This window comes from Salvelinus fontinalis, chromosome 32, assembly GCF_029448725.1.
Source record: "Salvelinus fontinalis isolate EN_2023a chromosome 32, ASM2944872v1, whole genome shotgun sequence".
NCBI classification, from domain to species: Eukaryota; Metazoa; Chordata; class Actinopteri; order Salmoniformes; family Salmonidae; genus Salvelinus; species Salvelinus fontinalis.
Window position 1 is genome coordinate 10,106,124 of NC_074696.1, and position 10,782 is coordinate 10,116,905.

Genomic DNA, 10,782 nt, shown 5'->3' on the forward strand with positions numbered 1-10,782 from the left:
AGGTGTGTACATTCTACATTACCTGCAGAAGACAGTCTGTCCTTCATCTGCAGATCTCATGTGTCTGGTGTGATAAATCATCCCTTCTTTATTGCAGCGAGAGCAGCGCCTTTCAATCTAAAATGCAAGAGTTTGAGGAGATTAGAGAGAGGACATTGATACAGTGGTATTCAAATCTGAGCATGGAGGTCTGGAATAATGCTGGTTTTCTGTTCTACCTGATAATTAAAAATCTGTCCCCGATTAGAGGGGATGAATGAAAATCAGAAGTGGAACTATCTTCGAGGTCCAGCTTTGAGTACCCCTGCAGTAGTGTACTATTACACTAACATTTCTCATTTGGTAGTTTATTGATAACTTTAGGAACTTTATAGGGGAATTCTTTCCACAGCCCCCATGAGTTCCCCCCGTGATTTCTGAGTCCTCCACAGCAACAGGGGACAGTTCTAGAGGGTTAAAGACAACTAAAGACTTGACCTCTTAACCTGAAAAATACACACACACACAAAAAACGGTTATATCAAGGGTCCCATACTTATGATGAGAACCTGTGGCGGTTCTCATGAGAGCCAGCTTCATCATAGTGCTTGATGGTTTTTGCGACTGCACTTGAAGAAACTTTCAAAGTTCTTGAAATTATCTGGATTGACTGACCTTCATGTCTTAAAGTGATGATGGAATGTCGTTTCTCTTGCCATAATATGGACTTGGTCTTTTACCAAATAGGGCTATCTTCTGTATACCAACCCTACCTTGTCACAGCACAACTGATTGGCTCAAACGCATTAAGAATGAACGAAATTCCACAAATTAACTTTTAACAAGGCACACCTGTTAATTGAAATGCATTCCAGGTGACTACCTCATGAAGCTGGTTGAGAGAATGCCAAGAGTGTGTAAAGCTGTCATCAAGGCAAACGGTGGCTACTTTGAAGAATCTCAAATACAAAATATATTTTGATTTGTTTAAAACTTTTTTGGTTACTACATGATTCCATATGTGTTATTTCATAGTTGTCATGTCTTCACTATTATTCTACAATGTAGAAAATAGTAAAAAATAAAGAAAAACCCTTGAATGAGTAAATGTGTCCAAACTTTTGACTAGTGCTGTGTAGGAATGGACAAAGCCATCGATCATGATACCATTCATTCATATGTACAGACTCAATAGCGCATTGAAGCCAAATTAAATCAATTAAGATGGCGTCTCATGGAGACAAAAAAAAGCGCAGGTTTGAGCTACTCCAGGAAGTGACATCGCAGGCTAGTACAGTGCTGCTCCCTCTCATTGAGTAACTCCAGTTGAAGGCTGACTGGAGTACTGCATGCTGCCATTAGCGAAACAATTATCCTTATAACTTCTTCTGTGTGCGATTTTAAAATAAATCGGTAAAATTACATACATCTGGTGCATTTGAATTATTTTTTTGGTACCAGGATAGTCTTCGAAACATTTGGGGATTTTTATGAAGATAGATATTCTTTTGATTGACTGTAGTTGGATGACCTTGTTGTGCTAACAACACTTGCAGTACTACGGTGGCTTCAATGAGAGGATGCAGTAGTTTTCCTCTGGTTTGTGCTCTTGCCAACTCCATGGACCACCACAGAGGATCTTTGTATCTGTGCAATTATAGGGCCTGTGACAGCATAGGCAGCGCCATTGAGGCAATCGGAATTTTGAAATAGTCTATTTTCTTCTTTACGATTGGCTGATCCCTACTGATGACCTGATTGGACAATGACTCCAACAGGGTCACCAGGAGGGATCCACCAATGAAGTTGGAAGTCCCACCCAGTTGACTACATTAAAAATCTACTGCAGAGATAGCCTGCAGAGTTCTGTCTTACTATCCAGGTCTGTACCCAAACAATTCAAGCTTCTACTTTTAAAAATCCACCTTTCCAGAACAAGTCTCTCACCGTTGCCACTTGCTATAGACCACCCTTTGCCCCCAGCTGTGCCCTGGACACCATATGTGAATAAATTGCCCCCATCTAGCTTCTGAGCTCGTGCTGCTAGGTGACCTAAACTGGGACATGCTTAACACCCCAGCCATCCTACAATCTGAAATTGATGCCCTCAATCTCACACAAATTATCAATGAACCTACCAGGTAGAACCCCAAATCCATAAACCCTCATAGATATCATCCTAACCAACTTGCCCTCCAAATACACCTCTGCTGTTTTCAACCAAGATCTCAGCGATCACAACCTCATTTCCTGCATCCGTAATGGATCTACGGTCAAACGACCACCTCTCATCACTGTCAAACGCTTCCTAAAACACTTCAGCGAGCAGGCCTTTCTAATCAACCTGGCCTGGGTATCCTGGAAGGATATTGACCACATCCCGTCAGTAGAGGGTGCCTGGTTATTCTTTAAAAGTGCCTTCCTCACCATCTTAAATAAGCATGCCCCATTCAAAGAATTTAGAACCAGGAACAGATATAGCCCTTGGTTCACTCCAGACCTGACTGCCCTTGACCAGCACAAAAACATCCTGGGGCGTACTGCATTAGCATCGAATAGCCCTCGTGATATGTAGCTTTTCAGGGAAGTTAGGAACCAATATACACAGGCAGTTAGGAAAGCAAAGGCTGGCTTTTTCAAACATAAATTTGCATCCTGTAGCACAAACTCAAAAAGGTTCTGGGACACTGTAAAGTCCATGGAGAATAAGAGCACCCCCTCCCAGCTGCTAGGAAACATTGTCACCACCGATAAAGCCACTATAATTGAGAATTTCAATAAGCATTTTTCTACGGCTGGCCATGCTTTCCACCTGGCTACCCCTAACCTGGTCAACTGCCCTGCTGTCACGCCCTGGCCTTAGTTATCGTTGTTCTCTTTATTATTTTGGTTAGGTCAGGGTGTGACAAGGGTGGTTTGTGTGTTTTTGTCTCGTCTAGGGTGTTTGTACTGTCTAGGGTGTTTGTTGTAGATTTATGGGGTTGTGTTCATTCTAGGTGTTTATGTAAGTCTATGGTTGCCTAGATTGGTTCTCAATTAGAGGCAGGTGTTTATCGTTGTCTCTGATTGGGAACCATATTTAGGCAGCCATGTTCTTTGGGTATTTTGTGGGTGATTTGTTTCCTGTGTCAGTGTTTGTTTCACACGGGACTGTTTCGGTTTGTTCACGTTTATTGTTGTTGTATTTGTGTTCATGTTCAGTTTTCCCTATTAAAACATGGACACCTACCACGCTAAGTATTGGTCCGATCCTTGCTACACCTCTTCAGAGGAAGAAGAGGATGACAGCCGTTACACCTGCACTCCCCACAGCAACTCGCCCAAGCCCCCACCATTTCTCCTTCACCCAAATCCCGATAGCTGATGTTCTGAAAGAGCTGCAAAATCTGGACCCCTACAAATCAGCCGGGCTAGACAATCTGGACCCTCTCTCTAAAATTATCTGCCGAAATTGTTGCAACCCCTATTACTAGCCTGTTCAACCTCTCTTTCATATCGTCTGAGATTCCCAAAGATTGGAAAGCTGCCGCAATCATCCCCCTCTTCAAAAGGGGGAGACACTCTAGACCCAAACTGCTACAGACCAATATCTATCCTACCCTGCCTTTCTAAGGTCTTCGAAAACCAAGTTAACAAACAGATTACCGACCATTTCGAATCCCACCGCACCTTTTCTGCTATGCAATCTGGTTTCAAAGCTGGTCATGGGTGCACCTCAGCCACGCTCAAGGTCCTAAACGATATCATAACCGCCATCGATAAGAGACATTACTGTGCAGTCGTCTTCATCGACCTGGCCAAGGCGTTCGACTCTGTCAATCACCACATTCTTATCGGCAGACTCAACCTGGCCTTGGTTTCTCAAATGACTGCCTCGCCTGGTTCACCAACTACTTCTCTGATAGAGTTCAGTGTGTCAAATCGGAGGGCCTGTTGTCCCGACCTCTGGCAGTCTCTATGGGGGTGCCATAGGGTTCAATTCTCGGGCCGACTCTCTTCTCTGTATACATCAATGATGTTGCTCTTGCTGCTGGTGATTCTCTGATCCACCTCTACGCAGACGACACCATTCTGTATACTTCTGGCCCTTCTTTGGACACTGTGTTAACTAACCTCCAGACGAGCTTCAATGAAATACAACTCTCCTTCCGTGGCCTCCAACTGCTCTTAAATGCAAGTAAAACTAAATGCATGCTCTTCAACCGATCGCTGCCCGCACCCACCCGCCCGTCCAGCATCACTAGTCTGGACGGTTCTGACTTAGAATATGTGGACAACTACAAATACCTAGGTGTCTGGCTAGACTGTAAACTCTCCTTCCAGACTCACATTAAACATCTCAAATCCAAAATTAAATCTAGAATCGGCTTCCTATATCGCAACAAAGCATCCTTCACTCATGCTGCCAAACATACCCTCATAAAACTGACCATTCTACGGATCCACCACTTCGGCGATGTCATTTACAAAATAGCCTCCAACACTCTACTCAACAAATTGGATGCAGTCTATCACAGTGACATCCGTTTTGTCACCAAAGCCCCATATACTAACCACCACTGCGACCTGTACGTTCTCGTTGGCTGGCCCTCGCTTCATACTCGTCGCCAAACCCACTGGCTCCAGGTCATGTACAAGTCTTTGCTAGGTAAAGCCCCGCCTTATCTCAGCTCACTGGTCACCATAGCAGCACCCACCCGTAGCATGCGCTGCAGCAGGTATATCTCACTGGTCACCCCCAAAGCCAATTCCTCCTTTGGCCGTCTTCCCTTACAGTTCTCTGCTGCCAATGACTGGAACAAACTGCAAAAATCACTGAAGCTGGAGACTCATATCTCCCTCACTAGCTTTAAGTACCAGCTGCCAGAGCAGCTCACAGATCACTGCACCTGTACATAGCCCATCTGTAAATAGCCCATCCAACTACCTCATCCCCATACTGTATTCATTTATTTATCTTGCTCCTTTGCACCCCAGTATCTCCACTTGCACATTCATCTTCTGCAGATCTACCATTCCAGTGTTTAATTGCTATATTGTAATTACTTTGCCACCATGGCCTATTTATTGCCTTATCTCCCTTATCTTACCTAATTTGCACACACTGTATATAGACTTTTTCTACTGTATTATTGACTGTATGTTTGTTTATTCCATGTGTAACTCTGTGTTGTTGTATGTGTTATTGTTGTTGTCTGGACTGTTTATAGAACTAGTGTTGTTGTTATCTGGACTGTTTATAGAACTAGTGTTGTTGTCGTCTGGACTGTTTATAGAACTAGTGTTGTTGTTATCTGGACTGTTTATAGAACTAGTGTTGTTGTCGTCTGGACTGTTTATAGAACTAGTGTTGTTGTTGTTATCTGGACTGTTTATAGAACTAGTGTTGTTGTTATCTGGACTGTTTATAGAACTAGTGTTGTTGTCATCTGGACTGTTTATAGAACTAGTGTTGTTGTCGTCTGGACTGTTTATAGAACTAGTGTTGTTGTTGTTATCTGGACTGTTTATAGAACTAGTGTTGTTGTTATCTGGACTGTTTATAGAACTAGTGTTGTTGTCATCTGGACTGTTTATAGAACTAGTGTTGTTGTCGTCTGGACTGTTTATAGAACTAGTGTTGTCTGGACTGTTTATAGAACTAGTGTTGTTGTTGTTATCTGGACTGTTTATAGAACTAGTGTTGTTGTTGTTATCTGGACTGTTTATAGAACTAGTGTCGTCTGGACTGTTTATAGAACTAGTGTTGTCGTCTGGACTGTTTATAGAACTAGTGTTGTTGTCGTCTGGACTGTTTATAGAACTAGTGTTGTTATCTGGACTGTTTATAGAACTAGTGTTGTTGTCGTCTGGACTGTTTATAGAACTAGTGTTGTTGTTGTCGTCTGGACTGTTTATAGAACTAGTGTTGTTGTCGTCTGGACTGTTTATAGAACTAGTGTTGTTGTTGTCGTCTGGACTGTTTATAGAACTAGTGTTGTTGTTGTCATCTGGACTGTTTATAGAACTAGTGTCGTCTGGACTGTTTATAGAACTAGTGTTGTCGTCTGGACTGTTTATAGAACTAGTGTTGTTGTCGTCTGGACTGTTTATAGAACTAGTGTTGTCTGGACTGTTTATAGAACTAGTGTTGTTGTTGTCTGGACTGTTTATAGAACTAGTGTTGTCGTCATCTGGATTGTTTATAGAACTAGTGTTGTCGTCTGGACTGTTTATAGAACTAGTGTTGTTGTCGTCTGGACTGTTTATAGAACTAGTGTTGTCGTCATCTGGACTGTTTATAGAACTAGTGTTGTTGTCATCTGGACTGTTTATAGAACTAGTGTTGTCGTCATCTGGACTGTTTATAGAACTAGTGTTGTTGTCGTCTGGACTGTTTATAGAACTAGTGTTGTCTGGACTGTTTATAGAACTAGTGTCGTCTGGACTGTTTATAGAACTAGTGTCGTCTGGACTGTTTATAGAACTAGTGTCGTCTGGACTGTTTATAGAACTAGTGTTATTGTTATCTTGGTCCATCAGTCCATCAGTATCTGTGATGTACTAAGCTTTATAATGCATAAACTACCCACCCAGGCCACGTCTCTCTTTGTTTAGGTGTTAGTGCTGGTGACGTGTCACACCTGAGAGCTGGCGTTTCAGATCAACAAGGAATCTTGAGAGATTCTCCATGCCCGACTATCAATGTATACAATGTTTATATACACCCTTTAAAACGTGATAAGAAATGCAGTGTTTCAGTGAAAAAGCATCAGCTGACCCAAACTCCACATCGTTGGTAGAGGTGCCGGCTAACGGAATAGCAAACTGTTTTAAAATAAAGACTTGTTCTTTTTAAAGCGCGCTGTCAAAAACATGTTTCTACAGTTTGCTACACTGTGCACTAATGAATACACCCCTGACTAATCTGCAGCATCCATTATTTACTCAGCTATAGTGAGTGATAACTAACTTCTCCCATCTCTTTCTTTCCGTTCCCTCAGACATGCGCCGAGACGTCCAGGAGATATTCCGTCTGAAGCCCCATGAGAAACAGGTCATGAAACAGGTCAACATCTGCCGAAAGTTCATGCAAGATGTAATTACACTGTCTCCTCTCCTCCTGTATCCACCATCCATCGCCCTGCCTGGTGGAACGAAGGGTGGAGGAATTCCCCCTACGGCCGCCTGAGTCTGATATGAGTGATAAAGTGATGGCTTTCTATACGGCAAACAGACCCACCTCTATAAGGGAAGTGTCAGCCCATTGACATAGTAAGGCCTTAGTTCTATGTTGATGGTCTATGTCACTAACTCAGTACAGTAATAACTTGCAGTACTAGTGTAGTGGCTAACCTTTCAGCAACATGTCATGCATTGCGGTAATGGGATCCCAGTTATAGACTGGCTTATGTTGTTCTCCTTGAAATCTACGCAGTCTTTCTTAACTTCATGACGATGTTGAACGCTGTCCAGCAGGCGCAAATAAGTCCAGTTTTCAGTCTGTACGTTACGAATCGGACCTCCCTGATGTCACAATGCTTTCGTTCAAAAGCGGTTAAATAATCTTGTAATCTAGCCGAGCAAAAGCAATATGACACGACCCCTAATCTTCCACCTTTTTATTTATTAAGGAAACTGCTTAACCAGCCTGGCATGAGTGTGTACGCTGTGCTCCGAGCTGCTGGTAAAAACTCCCCCAGCTCACTGCCCTGTAGTTAAGAGAGGACTCTCCTTGGAGCTGGAACCGCTCATTTGGCAAATGACACGCACAACTCTCTGAGGTGAGAAAGACACATTTTTAAGCAAATATAAATTATCTCAAAGAACCTCAGTCAAACGAATAAAACGAGCAACTAGAGAAATGAGGAGGAAGACTTGACAAGCTCCAAGTTCTGGAGAGTAAATGAAGTGGACGCTGCCTGGCTCTCTGGGCCGCTGTAGTTCATTAGTTTCCCTACAAAGTGGTAAAAAAGAACAGTGAAATTGCCTGGGTCCGCCGAGTCGATCCAAAATGGCCCCATTTCCTCTGTCAGCCAGCCTGCTTTTAAATGGAATTGAGGTAACTGTCTGGAGATGGCTAGATAATGACTGTCTCACAAGGGAAAATTGCCACTATTCTGTCCTTCAGCTGCTACCCAAGCATCAGGACACCTTGGTAATAAATCACAGACATGAACCTTGTCTAAGACACTGTCCAGACAGAGGGGGTCACAGCCCACTGTCCAGACAGAGGGGGTCACAGCCCACTGTCCAGACAGAAGGGGTCACAGCCCACTGTCCAGACAGAAGGGGTCACAGCCCACTGTCCAGACAGAAGGGGTCACAGCCCACTGTCCAGACAGAAGGGGTCACAGCCCACTGTCCAGACAGAAGGGGTCACAGCCCACTGTCCAGACAGAGGGGGTCACAGCCCACTGTCCAGACAGAAGGGGTCACAGCCCACTGTCCAGACAGAGGGGGTCACAGCCCACTGTCCAGACAGAGGGGGTCACAGCCCACTGTCCAGACAGAAGGGGTCACAGCCCACTGTCCAGACAGAAGGGGTCACAGCCCACTGTCCAGACAGAAGGGGTCACAGCCCACTGTCCAGACAGAAGGGGTCACAGCCCACTGTCCAGACAGAAGGGGTCACAGCCCACTGTCCAGACAGAAGGGGTCACAGCCCACTGTCCAGACAGAAGGGGTCACAGCCCACTGTCCAGACAGAAGGGGTCACAGCCCACTGTCCAGACAGAGGGGGTCACAGCCCACTGTCCAGACAGAAGGGGTCACAGCCCACTGTCCAGACAGAGGGGGTCACAGCCCACTGTCCAGACAGAGGGGGTCACAGCCCACTGTCCAGACAGAAGGGGTCACAGCCCACTGTCCAGACAGAAGGGGTCACAGCCCACTGTCCAGACAGAAGGGGTCACAGCCCACTGTCCAGACAGAGGGGGTCACAGCCCACTGTCCAGACAGAGGGGGTCACAGCCCACTGTCCAGACAGAGGGGGTCACAGCCCACTGTCCAGACAGAGGGGGTCACAGCCCACTGTCCAGACAGAAGGGGTCACAACCCACTGTCCAGACAGAAGGGGTCACAGCCCACTGTCCAGACAGAGGCGGTCACAACCCACTGTCCAGACAGAAGGGGTCACAGCCCACTGTCCAGACAGAGGGGGTCACAGCCCACTGTCCAGACAGAAGGGGTCACAGCCCACTGTCCAGACAGAGGAGGTCACAGCCCACTGTCCAGACAGAAGGGGTCACAACCCACTGTCCAGACAGAAGGGGTCACAGCCCACTGTCCAGACAGAAGGGGTCACAGCCCACTGTCCAGACAGAGGCGGTCACAGCCCACTGTCCAGACAGAAGGGGTCACAGCCCACTGTCCAGACAGAGGGGGTCCCAGCCCACTGTCCAGACAGAAGGGGCCACAGCCCACTGTCCAGACAGAAGGGGTCACAGCCCACTGTCCAGACAGAGGGGGTCACAGCCCACTGTCCAGACAGAAGGGGTCACAGCCCACTGTCCAGACAGAAGGGGTCACAGCCCACTGTCCAGACAGAAGGGGTCACAGCCCACTGTCCAGACAGAAGGGGTCACAGCCCACTGTCCAGACAGAAGGGGTCACAGCCCACTGTCCAGACAGAAGAGGTCACAGCCCACTGTCCAGACAGAAGGGGTCACAGCCCACTGTCCAGACAGAAGGGGTCACAACCCACTGTCCAGACAGAAGGGGTCACAGCCCACTGTCCAGACAGAGGGGGTCACAGCCCACTGTCCAGACAGAGGGGGTCACAGCCCACTGTCCAGACAGAAGGGGTCACAGCCCACTGTCCAGACAGAAGGGGTCACAGCCCACTGTCCAGACAGAAGGGGTCACAGCCCACTGTCCAGACAGAGGGGGTCACAGCCCACTGTCCAGACAGAGGGGGTCACAGCCCACTGTCCAGACAGAGGGGGTCACAGCCCACTGTCCAGACAGAGGGGGTCACAGCCCACTGTCCAGACAGAAGGGGTCACAACCCACTGTCCAGACAGAAGGGGTCACAGCCCACTGTCCAGACAGAGGCGGTCACAACCCACTGTCCAGACAGAAGGGGTCACAGCCCACTGTCCAGACAGAGGCGGTCACAGCCCACTGTCCAGACAGAAGGGGTCACAGCCCACTGTCCAGACAGAGGGGGTCACAGCCCACTGTCCAGACAGAAGGGGTCACAGCCCACTGTCCAGACAGAGGAGGTCACAGCCCACTGTCCAGACAGAAGGGGTCACAACCCACTGTCCAGACAGAAGGGGTCACAGCCCACTGTCCAGACAGAAGGGGTCACAGCCCACTGTCCAGACAGAGGCGGTCACAGCCCACTGTCCAGACAGAAGGGGTCACAGCCCACTGTCCAGACAGAGGGGGTCCCAGCCCACTGTCCAGACAGAAGGGGCCACAGCCCACTGTCCAGACAGAAGGGGTCACAGCCCACTGTCCAGACAGAGGGGGTCACAGCCCACTGTCCAGACAGAAGGGGTCACAGCCCACTGTCCAGACAGAAGGGGTCACAGCCCACTGTCCAGACAGAGGGGGTCACAGCCCACTGTCCAGACAGAAGGGGTCACAGCCCACTGTCCAGACAGAGGGGGTCACAGCCCACTGTCCAGACAGAGGGGGTCACAGCCCACTGTCCAGACAGAAGGGGTCACAGCCCACTGTCCAGACAGAAGGGGTCACAGCCCACTGTCCAGACAGAAGGGCTCACAGCCCACTGTCCAGACAGAGGGGGTCACAGCCCACTGTCCAGACAGAGGGGGTCACAGCCCACTGTCCAGACAGAGGGGGTCACAGCCC